The 13,440-nt window shown below is 43.4% G+C and overlaps 8 pseudogenes; all 8 read left to right on the top strand.

Annotated features, from left to right (window-relative positions):
* The first annotated feature begins 331 nt into the window (after positions 1-331).
* Positions 332-595, top strand: LOC130341557 (U2 spliceosomal RNA; annotated as a pseudogene).
* Positions 596-2,061: 1,466 nt separating this feature from the next.
* LOC130341556 (U2 spliceosomal RNA) lies at positions 2,062-2,325 on the top strand (annotated as a pseudogene).
* A 1,470-nt stretch (positions 2,326-3,795) lies between these two features.
* LOC130341682 (U2 spliceosomal RNA) lies at positions 3,796-4,059 on the top strand (annotated as a pseudogene).
* A 1,468-nt stretch (positions 4,060-5,527) lies between these two features.
* Positions 5,528-5,791, top strand: LOC130341680 (U2 spliceosomal RNA; annotated as a pseudogene).
* Positions 5,792-7,263: 1,472 nt separating this feature from the next.
* LOC130341679 (U2 spliceosomal RNA) lies at positions 7,264-7,527 on the top strand (annotated as a pseudogene).
* A 1,484-nt stretch (positions 7,528-9,011) lies between these two features.
* On the top strand, positions 9,012-9,276 carry LOC130341555 (U2 spliceosomal RNA; annotated as a pseudogene).
* Positions 9,277-10,749: 1,473 nt separating this feature from the next.
* Positions 10,750-11,014, top strand: LOC130341609 (U2 spliceosomal RNA; annotated as a pseudogene).
* A 1,467-nt stretch (positions 11,015-12,481) lies between these two features.
* Positions 12,482-12,745, top strand: LOC130341676 (U2 spliceosomal RNA; annotated as a pseudogene).
* The last annotated feature ends 695 nt before the right edge of the window (positions 12,746-13,440 follow it).

Below are 13,440 nucleotides of genomic sequence, written 5' to 3'. Positions count from 1 at the left end.
GGCAGCTATGTGCAACAAAGGTAGGCGTGTTGTTTTCATATGCAGATCTGAAATATTGTCTTATATGCAAGAGGAGGAGTGATGGGGGTTCAGGCAAAAGCCAGGCTATGGATTGCATTGCTAAATGCTCCATCAGAGTGCAATGGTCGCCTGTCCTTTTTTTAAGTGATGATGTGGGTTTAGCCTGTGCTGTATGTATGTATGGGTGGCTGACTGCCACCCACCCAGAGAGTGTATGGGAGGCTGGTTGGCTGCCAGCCTTCCTTCCATTCCTATGAGTAATGTGAGTGCTCATGAAGGGGACATGGTTGGGTCCACCCCTTTCCCGGTTATCCCCTCTAGGCCTTTTGGCTTAGATCAAGTGTAAAAAAAGAAAGGATCTTGCGACAGATCGCATCCTGAGGCACGTTTTTTTTTGTGTGAATACTTGCACTTGGGTGACTTGTGAGCACATACTGATACATACGTTCCCTATCTGGGGACCATAAATTAAATGGATTTTTGAGAAAGGGAGCTGATTTGGAAGCTTGCTTCTGTCGCCCTATGCATTGACCCGATGTGGCAGTATATTCGGGTAGTGAACAGTGCACCACCCCATTCCAGTGTTAAACAAGAAAGATTCTCATTTAATCCTCCGTGGGTGAGAATTTGAGTTTGAGAATTGGAGACCAAAATGATGAGTTGCACTGACTGGTTTATGAACGTCTATTCATTTAGCGTTTTAATGACCATGTTTGCACACTGATTGGTGTAAAAAAATAAAATAAAACTAAATAATAATAATCTAGCACACCTGTGCAGGTTTGACATGACATGACAGGTAGCTGTCTTGTGGGTGGTGCTGAATCCTGTTAAATGACGTGAGGGTCTCATGCCTATACACAAGGGTGTGTCATTGCTGTTGCTTGACCATGCATTGGTATCTGTGGTCAGTGAATGATAAAAACAAAATTTACCATCCATTGATGGATGGGAAATCCGCCATGAGGCATTTGTTTTTAGAAACTGCTGCTCACAACCAATGTTGCAATGGAGTGTCTCCATCTGCTGGTGGTATTGGAAAGGCATTAGTGCTATGACAGGGTCTGAAGAAGAAGAAGAAGAAGACGGAAAAAAATATATATAAAAAGAAAAAGAGAGAGAGAGAGAGAGAGACTGACTTAGTGAGCGAGTGAGTGAGAGAGTGAGAGTGAGTGAGAGTGAATGAGTGAGTGAGTGATTGAGTGAGTGAGTGAGTGAGTGAGAACAAATGAGTTAAAGCAAGTGAGTGAGAGAGATCGAATGAATGAAAGTCTGAATGACAGAAAGAAAAAAGGATGAAGAAAGAAGCATGAAGAAAAAAAAATGTATATGGAGTTGCTGACATGAGTGCAATCTACAAAGCCGTTGAGGCTGATCCTCATGGGAGGATTATTGCACCAGGACCCTTAGCACTTTTAAAATGCCATTCAATGCCACGGGCTAGATGTAAACTGCAGATGACCATGTTGTGGTAGTTACCATGGATACCCAAGTGATGTGTGAGCTAACACATAGGCCCAACAGATTCCAAGAAGGCCAGAATCACCAGCGGCACCACCATCGATTGTCAGGTCACCCGGATTCAGCAAATACCAGAGTCCAAAATGATGCAGGTTTATACTGTTAATTTTCAGTTTATCGTTACAGTTGGTGTTATTCCATGTCGGAAGGGACGCAGCTACAGCCAGTGGGGTAACTAGAGACAGGCAGGCAGCTATGTGCAACAAAGGTAGGCGTGTTGTTTTCATATGCAGATCTGAAATATTGTCTTATATGCAAGAGGAGGAGTGATGGGGGTTCAGGCAAAAGCCAGGCTATGGATTGCATTGCTAAATGCTCCATCAGAGTGCAATGGTCGCCTGTCCTTTTTTTAAGTGATGATGTGGGTTTAGCCTGTGCTGTATGTATGTATGGGTGGCTGACTGCCACCCACCCAGAGAGTGTATGGGAGGCTGGTTGGCTGCCAGCCTTCCTTCCATTCCTATGAGTAATGTGAGTGCTCATGAAGGGGACATGGTTGGGTCCACCCCTTTCCCGGTTATCCCCTCTAGGCCTTTTGGCTTAGATCAAGTGTAAAAAAAGAAAGGATCTTGCGACAGATCGCATCCTGAGGCACGTTTTTTTTTGTGTGAATACTTGCACTTGGGTGACTTGTGAGCACATACTGATACATACGTTCCCTATCTGGGGACCATAAATTAAATGGATTTTTGAGAAAGGGAGCTGATTTGGAAGCTTGCTTCTGTCGCCCTATGCATTGACCCGATGTGGCAGTATATTCGGGTAGTGAACAGTGCACCACCCCATTCCAGTGTTAAACAAGAAAGATTCTCATTTAATCCTCCGTGGGTGAGAATTTGAGTTTGAGAATTGGAGACCAAAATGATGAGTTGCACTGACTGGTTTATGAACGTCTATTCATTTAGCGTTTTAATGACCATGTTTGCACACTGATTGGTGTAAAAAAATAAAATAAAACTAAATAATAATAATCTAGCACACCTGTGCAGGTTTGACATGACATGACAGGTAGCTGTCTTGTGGGTGGTGCTGAATCCTGTTAAATGACGTGAGGGTCTCATGCCTATACACAAGGGTGTGTCATTGCTGTTGCTTGACCATGCATTGGTATCTGTGGTCAGTGAATGATAAAAACAAAATTTACCATCCATTGATGGATGGGAAATCCGCCATGAGGCATTTGTTTTTAGAAACTGCTGCTCACAACCAATGTTGCAATGGAGTGTCTCCATCTGCTGGTGGTATTGGAAAGGCATTAGTGCTATGACAGGGTCTGAAGAAGAAGAAGAAGAAGACGGAAAAAAATATATATAAAAAGAAAAAGAGAGAGAGAGAGAGAGAGACTGACTTAGTGAGCGAGTGAGTGAGAGAGTGAGAGTGAGTGAGAGTGAATGAATGAGTGAGTGAGTGATTGAGTGAGTGAGTGAGTGAGTGAGAACAAATGAGTTAAAGCAAGTGAGTGAGAGAGATCGAATGAATGAAAGTCTGAATGACAGAAAGAAAAAAGGATGAAGAAAGAAGCATGAAGAAAAAAAAATGTATATGGAGTTGCTGACATGAGTGCAATCTACAAAGCCGTTGAGGCTGATCCTCATGGGAGGATTATTGCACCAGGACCCTTAGCACTTTTAAAATGCCATTCAATGCCACGGGCTAGATGTAAACTGCAGATGACCATGTTGTGGTAGTTACCATGGATACCCAAGTGATGTGTGAGCTAACACATAGGCCCAACAGATTCCAAGAAGGCCAGAATCACCAGCGGCACCACCATCGATTGTCAGGTCACCCGGATTCAGCAAATACCAGAGTCCAAAATGATGCAGGTTTATACTGTTAATTTTCAGTTTATCGTTACAGTTGGTGTTATTCCATGTCGGAAGGGACGCAGCTACAGCCAGTGGGGTAACTAGAGACAGGCAGGCAGCTATGTGCAACAAAGGTAGGCGTGTTGTTTTCATATGCAGATCTGAAATATTGTCTTATATGCAAGAGGAGGAGTGATGGGGGTTCAGGCAAAAGCCAGGCTATGGATTGCATTGCTAAATGCTCCATCAGAGTGCAATGGTCGCCTGTCCTTTTTTTAAGTGATGATGTGGGTTTAGCCTGTGCTGTATGTATGTATGGGTGGCTGACTGCCACCCACCCAGAGAGTGTATGGGAGGCTGGTTGGCTGCCAGCCTTCCTTCCATTCCTATGAGTAATGTGAGTGCTCATGAAGGGGACATGGTTGGGTCCACCCCTTTCCCGGTTATCCCCTCTAGGCCTTTTGGCTTAGATCAAGTGTAAAAAAAGAAAGGATCTTGCGACAGATCGCATCCTGAGGCACGTTTTTTTTTGTGTGAATACTTGCACTTGGGTGACTTGTGAGCACATACTGATACATACGTTCCCTATCTGGGGACCATAAATTAAATGGATTTTTGAGAAAGGGAGCTGATTTGGAAGCTTGCTTCTGTCGCCCTATGCATTGACCCGATGTGGCAGTATATTCGGGTAGTGAACAGTGCACCACCCCATTCCAGTGTTAAACAAGAAAGATTCTCATTTAATCCTCCGTGGGTGAGAATTTGAGTTTGAGAATTGGAGACCAAAATGATGAGTTGCACTGACTGGTTTATGAACGTCTATTCATTTAGCGTTTTAATGACCATGTTTGCACACTGATTGGTGTAAAAAAATAAAATAAAACTAAATAATAATAATCTAGCACACCTGTGCAGGTTTGACATGACATGACAGGTAGCTGTCTTGTGGGTGGTGCTGAATCCTGTTAAATGACGTGAGGGTCTCATGCCTATACACAAGGGTGTGTCATTGCTGTTGCTTGACCATGCATTGGTATCTGTGGTCAGTGAATGATAAAAACAAAATTTACCATCCATTGATGGATGGGAAATCCGCCATGAGGCATTTGTTTTTAGAAACTGCTGCTCACAACCAATGTTGCAATGGAGTGTCTCCATCTGCTGGTGGTATTGGAAAGGCATTAGTGCTATGACAGGGTCTGAAGAAGAAGAAGAAGAAGAAGAAGACGGAAAAAAATATATATAAAAAGAAAAAGAGAGAGAGAGAGAGAGAGACTGACTTAGTGAGCGAGTGAGTGAGAGAGTGAGAGTGAGTGAGAGTGAATGAGTGAGTGAGTGATTGAGTGAGTGAGTGAGTGAGAACAAATGAGTTAAAGCAAGTGAGTGAGAGAGATCGAATGAATGAAAGTCTGAATGACAGAAAGAAAAAAGGATGAAGAAAGAAGCATGAAGAAAAAAAAATGTATATGGAGTTGCTGACATGAGTGCAATCTACAAAGCCGTTGAGGCTGATCCTCATGGGAGGATTATTGCACCAGGACCCTTAGCACTTTTAAAATGCCATTCAATGCCACGGGCTAGATGTAAACTGCAGATGACCATGTTGTGGTAGTTACCATGGATACCCAAGTGATGTGTGAGCTAACACATAGGCCCAACAGATTCCAAGAAGGCCAGAATCACCAGCGGCACCACCATCGATTGTCAGGTCACCCGGATTCAGCAAATACCAGAGTCCAAAATGATGCAGGTTTATACTGTTAATTTTCAGTTTATCGTTACAGTTGGTGTTATTCCATGTCGGAAGGGACGCAGCTACAGCCAGTGGGGTAACTAGAGACAGGCAGGCAGCTATGTGCAACAAAGGTAGGCGTGTTGTTTTCATATGCAGATCTGAAATATTGTATTATATGCAAGAGGAGGAGTGATGGGGGTTCAGGCAAAAGCCAGGCTATGGATTGCATTGCTAAATGCTCCATCAGAGTGCAATGGTCGCCTGTCCTTTTTTTAAGTGATGATGTGGGTTTAGCCTGTGCTGTATGTATGTATGGGTGGCTGACTGCCACCCACCCAGAGAGTGTATGGGAGGCTGGTTGGCTGCCAGCCTTCCTTCCATTCCTATGAGTAATGTGAGTGCTCATGAAGGGGACATGGTTGGGTCCACCCCTTTCCCGGTTATCCCCTCTAGGCCTTTTGGCTTAGATCAAGTGTAAAAAAAGAAAGGATCTTGCGACAGATCGCATCCTGAGGCACGTTTTTTTTTGTGTGAATACTTGCACTTGGGTGACTTGTGAGCACATACTGATACATACGTTCCCTATCTGGGGACCATAAATTAAATGGATTTTTGAGAAAGGGAGCTGATTTGGAAGCTTGCTTCTGTCGCCCTATGCATTGACCCGATGTGGCAGTATATTCGGGTAGTGAACAGTGCACCACCCCATTCCAGTGTTAAACAAGAAAGATTCTCATTTAATCCTCCGTGGGTGAGAATTTGAGTTTGAGAATTGGAGACCAAAATGATGAGTTGCACTGACTGGTTTATGAACGTCTATTCATTTAGCGTTTTAATGACCATGTTTGCACACTGATTGGTGTAAAAAAATAAAATAAAACTAAATAATAATAATCTAGCACACCTGTGCAGGTTTGACATGACATGACAGGTAGCTGTCTTGTGGGTGGTGCTGAATCCTGTTAAATGACGTGAGGGTCTCATGCCTATACACAAGGGTGTGTCATTGCTGTTGCTTGACCATGCATTGGTATCTGTGGTCAGTGAATGATAAAAACAAAATTTACCATCCATTGATGGATGGGAAATCCGCCATGAGGCATTTGTTTTTAGAAACTGCTGCTCACAACCAATGTTGCAATGGAGTGTCTCCATCTGCTGGTGGTATTGGAAAGGCATTAGTGCTATGACAGGGTCTGAAGAAGAAGAAGAAGAAGAAGAAGACGGAAAAAAATATATATAAAAAGAAAAAGAGAGAGAGAGAGAGAGAGACTGACTTAGTGAGCGAGTGAGTGAGAGAGTGAGAGTGAGTGAGAGTGAATGAGTGAGTGAGTGATTGAGTGAGTGAGTGAGTGAGTGAGAACAAATGAGTTAAAGCAAGTGAGTGAGAGAGATCGAATGAATGAAAGTCTGAATGACAGAAAGAAAAAAGGATGAAGAAAGAAGCATGAAGAAAAAAAAATGTATATGGAGTTGCTGACATGAGTGCAATCTACAAAGCCGTTGAGGCTGATCCTCATGGGAGGATTATTGCACCAGGACCCTTAGCACTTTTAAAATGCCATTCAATGCCACGGGCTAGATGTAAACTGCAGATGACCATGTTGTGGTAGTTACCATGGATACCCAAGTGATGTGTGAGCTAACACATAGGCCCAACAGATTCCAAGAAGGCCAGAATCACCAGCGGCACCACCATCGATTGTCAGGTCACCCGGATTCAGCAAATACCAGAGTCCAAAATGATGCAGGTTTATACTGTTAATTTTCAGTTTATCGTTACAGTTGGTGTTATTCCATGTCGGAAGGGACGCAGCTACAGCCAGTGGGGTAACTAGAGACAGGCAGGCAGCTATGTGCAACAAAGGTAGGCGTGTTGTTTTCATATGCAGATATGAAATATTGTCTTATATGCAAGAGGAGGAGTGATGGGGGTTCAGGCAAAAGCCAGGCTATGGATTGCATTGCTAAATGCTCCATCAGAGTGCAATGGTCGCCTGTCCTTTTTTTAAGTGATGATGTGGGTTTAGCCTGTGCTGTATGTATGTATGGGTGGCTGACTGCCACCCACCCAGAGAGTGTATGGGAGGCTGGTTGGCTGCCAGCCTTCCTTCCATTCCTATGAGTAATGTGAGTGCTCATGAAGGGGACATGGTTGGGTCCACCCCTTTCCCGGTTATCCCCTCTAGGCCTTTTGGCTTAGATCAAGTGTAAAAAAAGAAAGGATCTTGCGACAGATCGCATCCTGAGGCACGTTTTTTTTTGTGTGAATACTTGCACTTGGGTGACTTGTGAGCACATACTGATACATACGTTCCCTATCTGGGGACCATAAATTAAATGGATTTTTGAGAAAGGGAGCTGATTTGGAAGCTTGCTTCTGTCGCCCTATGCATTGACCCGATGTGGCAGTATATTCGGGTAGTGAACAGTGCACCACCCCATTCCAGTGTTAAACAAGAAAGATTCTCATTTAATCCTCCGTGGGTGAGAATTTGAGTTTGAGAATTGGAGACCAAAATGATGAGTTGCACTGACTGGTTTATGAACGTCTATTCATTTAGCGTTTTAATGACCATGTTTGCACACTGATTGGTGTAAAAAAAATAAAATAAAACTAAATAATAATAATCTAGCACACCTGTGCAGGTTTGACATGACATGACAGGTAGCTGTCTTGTGGGTGGTGCTGAATCCTGTTAAATGACGTGAGGGTCTCATGCCTATACACAAGGGTGTGTCATTGCTGTTGCTTGACCATGCATTGGTATCTGTGGTCAGTGAATGATAAAAACAAAATTTACCATCCATTGATGGATGGGAAATCCGCCATGAGGCATTTGTTTTTAGAAACTGCTGCTCACAACCAATGTTGCAATGGAGTGTCTCCATCTGCTGGTGGTATTGGAAAGGCATTAGTGCTATGACAGGGTCTGAAGAAGAAGAAGAAGAAGAAGAAGAAGAAGAAGACGGAAAAAAATATATATAAAAAGAAAAAGAGAGAGAGAGAGAGAGAGAGACTGACTTAGTGAGCGAGTGAGTGAGAGAGTGAGAGTGAGTGAGAGTGAATGAGTGAGTGAGTGATTGAGTGAGTGAGTGAGTGAGTGAGAACAAATGAGTTAAAGCAAGTGAGTGAGAGAGATCGAATGAATGAAAGTCTGAATGACAGAAAGAAAAAAGGATGAAGAAAGAAGCATGAAGAAAAAAAAATGTATATGGAGTTGCTGACATGAGTGCAATCTACAAAGCCGTTGAGGCTGATCCTCATGGGAGGATTATTTCACCAGGACCCTTAGCACTTTTAAAATGCCATTCAATGCCACGGGCTAGATGTAAACTGCAGATGACCATGTTGTGGTAGTTACCATGGATACCCAAGTGATGTGTGAGCTAACACATAGGCCCAACAGATTCCAAGAAGGCCAGAATCACCAGCGGCACCACCATCGATTGTCAGGTCACCCGGATTCAGCAAATACCAGAGTCCAAAATGATGCAGGTTTATACTGTTAATTTTCAGTTTATCGTTACAGTTGGTGTTATTCCATGTCGGAAGGGACGCAGCTACAGCCAGTGGGGTAACTAGAGACAGGCAGGCAGCTATGTGCAACAAAGGTAGGCGTGTTGTTTTCATATGCAGATCTGAAATATTGTCTTATATGCAAGAGGAGGAGTGATGGGGGTTCAGGCAAAAGCCAGGCTATGGATTGCATTGCTAAATGCTCCATCAGAGTGCAATGGTCGCCTGTCCTTTTTTTAAGTGATGATGTGGGTTTAGCCTGTGCTGTATGTATGTATGGGTGGCTGACTGCCACCCACCCAGAGAGTGTATGGGAGGCTGGTTGGCTGCCAGCCTTCCTTCCATTCCTATGAGTAATGTGAGTGCTCATGAAGGGGACATGGTTGGGTCCACCCCTTTCCCGGTTATCCCCTCTAGGCCTTTTGGCTTAGATCAAGTGTAAAAAAAGAAAGGATCTTGCGACAGATCGCATCCTGAGGCACGTTTTTTTTTTGTGTGAATACTTGCACTTGGGTGACTTGTGAGCACATACTGATACATATGTTCCCTATCTGGGGACCATAAATTAAATGGATTTTTGAGAAAGGGAGCTGATTTGGAAGCTTGCTTCTGTCGCCCTATGCATTGACCCGATGTGGCAGTATATTCGGGTAGTGAACAGTGCACCACCCCATTCCAGTGTTAAACAAGAAAGATTCTCATTTAATCCTCCGTGGGTGAGAATTTGAGTTTGAGAATTGGAGACCAAAATGATGAGTTGCACTGACTGGTTTATGAACGTCTATTCATTTAGCGTTTTAATGACCATGTTTGCACACTGATTGGTGTAAAAAAATAAAATAAAACTAAATAATAATAATCTAGCACACCTGTGCAGGTTTGACATGACATGACAGGTAGCTGTCTTGTGGGTGGTGCTGAATCCTGTTAAATGACGTGAGGGTCTCATGCCTATACACAAGGGTGTGTCATTGCTGTTGCTTGACCATGCATTGGTATCTGTGGTCAGTGAATGATAAAAACAAAATTTACCATCCATTGATGGATGGGAAATCCGCCATGAGGCATTTGTTTTTAGAAACTGCTGCTCACAACCAATGTTGCAATGGAGTGTCTCCATCTGCTGGTGGTATTGGAAAGGCATTAGTGCTATGACAGGGTCTGAAGAAGAAGAAGAAGAAGAAGAAGAAGAAGAAGACGGAAAAAAATATATATAAAAAGAAAAAGAGAGAGAGAGAGAGAGAGACTGACTTAGTGAGCGAGTGAGTGAGAGAGTGAGAGTGAGTGAGAGTGAATGAGTGATTGAGTGAGTGAGTGAGTGAGTGAGAACAAATGAGTTAAAGCAAGTGAGTGAGAGAGATCGAATGAATGAAAGTCTGAATGACAGAAATAAAAAAGGATGAAGAAAGAAGCATGAAGAAAAAAAAATGTATATGGAGTTGCTGACATGAGTGCAATCTACAAAGCGGTTGAGGCTGATCCTCATGGGAGGATTATTGCACCAGGACCCTTAGCACTTTTAAAATGCCATTCAATGCCACGGGCTAGATGTAAACTGCAGATGACCATGTTGTGGTAGTTACCATGGATACCCAAGTGATGTGTGAGCTAACACATAGGCCCAACAGATTCCAAGAAGGCCAGAATCACCAGCGGCACCACCATCGATTGTCAGGTCACCCGGATTCAGCAAATACCAGAGTCCAAAATGATGCAGGTTTATACTGTTAATTTTCAGTTTATCGTTACAGTTGGTGTTATTCCATGTCGGAAGGGACGCAGCTACAGCCAGTGGGGTAACTAGAGACAGGCAGGCAGCTATGTGCAACAAAGGTAGGCGTGTTGTTTTCATATGCAGATCTGAAATATTGTCTTATATGCAAGAGGAGGAGTGATGGGGGTTCAGGCAAAAGCCAGGCTATGGATTGCATTGCTAAATGCTCCATCAGAGTGCAATGGTCGCCTGTCCTTTTTTTAAGTGATGATGTGGGTTTAGCCTGTGCTGTATGTATGTATGGGTGGCTGACTGCCACCCACCCAGAGAGTGTATGGGAGGCTGGTTGGCTGCCAGCCTTCCTTCCATTCCTATGAGTAATGTGAGTGCTCATGAAGGGGACATGGTTGGGTCCACCCCTTTCCCGGTTATCCCCTCTAGGCCTTTTGGCTTAGATCAAGTGTAAAAAAAGAAAGGATCTTGCGACAGATCGCATCCTGAGGCACGTTTTTTTTTTGTGTGAATACTTGCACTTGGGTGACTTGTGAGCCCATACTGATACATACGTTCCCTATCTGGGGACCATAAATTAAATGGATTTTTGAGAAAGGGAGCTGATTTGGAAGCTTGCTTCTGTCGCCCTATGCATTGACCCGATGTGGCAGTATATTCGGGTAGTGAACAGTGCACCACCCCATTCCAGTGTTAAACAAGAAAGATTCTCATTTAATCCTCCGTGGGTGAGAATTTGAGTTTGAGAATTGGAGACCAAAATGATGAGTTGCACTGACTGGTTTATGAACGTCTATTCATTTAGCGTTTTAATGACCATGTTTGCACACTGATTGGTGTAAAAAAATAAAATAAAACTAAATAATAATAATCTAGCACACCTGTGCAGGTTTGACATGACATGACAGGTAGCTGTCTTGTGGGTGGTGCTGAATCCTGTTAAATGACGTGAGGGTCTCATGCCTATACACAAGGGTGTGTCATTGCTGTTGCTTGACCATGCATTGGTATCTGTGGTCAGTGAATGATAAAAACAAAATTTACCATCCATTGATGGATGGGAAATCCGCCATGAGGCATTTGTTTTTAGAAACTGCTGCTCACAACCAATGTTGCAATGGAGTGTCTCCATCTGCTGGTGGTATTGGAAAGGCATTAGTGCTATGACAGGGTCTGAAGAAGAAGAAGAAGAAGAAGAAGAAGAAGAAGAAGAAGACGGAAAAAAATATATATAAAAAGAAAAAGAGAGAGAGAGAGAGAGAGACTGACTTAGTGAGCGAGTGAGTGAGAGTGAGTGAGAGTGAATGAGTGAGTGAGTGAGTGAGTGAGTGAGAACAAATGAGTTAAAGCAAGTGAGTGAGAGAGATCGAATGAATGAAAGTCTGAATGACAGAAAGAAAAAAGGATGAAGAAAGAAGCATGAAGAAAAAAAAATGTATATGGAGTTGCTGACATGAGTGCAATCTACAAAGCCGTTGAGGCTGATCCTCATGGGAGGATTATTGCACCAGGACCCTTAGCACTTTTAAAATGCCATTCAATGCCACGGGCTAGATGTAAACTGCAGATGACCATGTTGTGGTAGTTACCATGGATACCCAAGTGATGTGTGAGCTAACACATAGGCCCAACAGATTCCAAGAAGGCCAGAATCACCAGCGGCACCACCATCGATTGTCAGGTCACCCGGATTCAGCAAATACCAGAGTCCAAAATGATGCAGGTTTATACTGTTAATTTTCAGTTTATCGTTACAGTTGGTGTTATTCCATGTCGGAAGGGACGCAGCTACAGCCAGTGGGGTAACTAGAGACAGGCAGGCAGCTATGTGCAACAAAGGTAGGCGTGTTGTTTTCATATGCAGATCTGAAATATTGTCTTATATGCAAGAGGAGGAGTGATGGGGGTTCAGGCAAAAGCCAGGCTATGGATTGCATTGCTAAATGCTCCATCAGAGTGCAATGGTCGCCTGTCCTTTTTTTAAGTGATGATGTGGGTTTAGCCTGTGCTGTATGTATGTATGGGTGGCTGACTGCCACCCACCCAGAGAGTGTATGGGAGGCTGGTTGGCTGCCAGCCTTCCTTCCATTCCTATGAGTAATGTGAGTGCTCATGAAGGGGACATGGTTGGGTCCACCCCTTTCCCGGTTATCCCCTCTAGGCCTTTTGGCTTAGATCAAGTGTAAAAAAAGAAAGGATCTTGCGACAGATCGCATCCTGAGGCACGTTTTTTTTTGTGTGAATACTTGCACTTGGGTGACTTGTGAGCCCATACTGATACATACGTTCCCTATCTGGGGACCATAAATTAAATGGATTTTTGAGAAAGGGAGCTGATTTGGAAGCTTGCTTCTGTCGCCCTATGCATTGACCCGATGTGGCAGTATATTCGGGTAGTGAACAGTGCACCACCCCATTCCAGTGTTAAACAAGAAAGATTCTCATTTAATCCTCCGTGGGTGAGAATTTGAGTTTGAGAATTGGAGACCAAAATGATGAGTTGCACTGACTGGTTTATGAACGTCTATTCATTTAGCGTTTTAATGACCATGTTTGCACACTGATTGGTGTAAAAAAATAAAATAAAACTAAATAATAATAATCTAGCACACCTGTGCAGGTTTGACATGACATGACAGGTAGCTGTCTTGTGGGTGGTGCTGAATCCTGTTAAATGACGTGAGGGTCTCATGCCTATACACAAGGGTGTGTCATTGCTGTTGCTTGACCATGCATTGGTATCTGTGGTCAGTGAATGATAAAAACAAAATTTACCATCCATTGATGGATGGGAAATCCGCCATGAGGCATTTGTTTTTAGAAACTGCTGCTCACAACCAATGTTGCAATGGAGTGTCTCCATCTGCTGGTGGTATTGGAAAGGCATTAGTGCTATGACAGGGTCTGAAGAAGAAGAAGAAGACGGAAAAAAATATATATAAAAAGAAAAAGAGAGAGAGAGAGAGAGAGAGACTGACTTAGTGAGCGAGTGAGTGAGAGAGTGAGAGTGAGTGAGAGTGAATGAGTGAGTGAGTGATTGAGTGAGTGAGTGAGTGAGTGAGAACAAATGAGTTAAAGCAAGTGAGTGAGAGAGATCGAATGAATGAAA

The sequence above is a fragment of the Hyla sarda genome, unplaced genomic scaffold (genome assembly GCF_029499605.1).
Source record: "Hyla sarda isolate aHylSar1 unplaced genomic scaffold, aHylSar1.hap1 scaffold_623, whole genome shotgun sequence".
NCBI classification, from domain to species: Eukaryota; Metazoa; Chordata; class Amphibia; order Anura; family Hylidae; genus Hyla; species Hyla sarda.
Note: the sequence above shows the minus strand (reverse complement) of the source record. Positions and strands in the feature narration are given on the sequence as shown.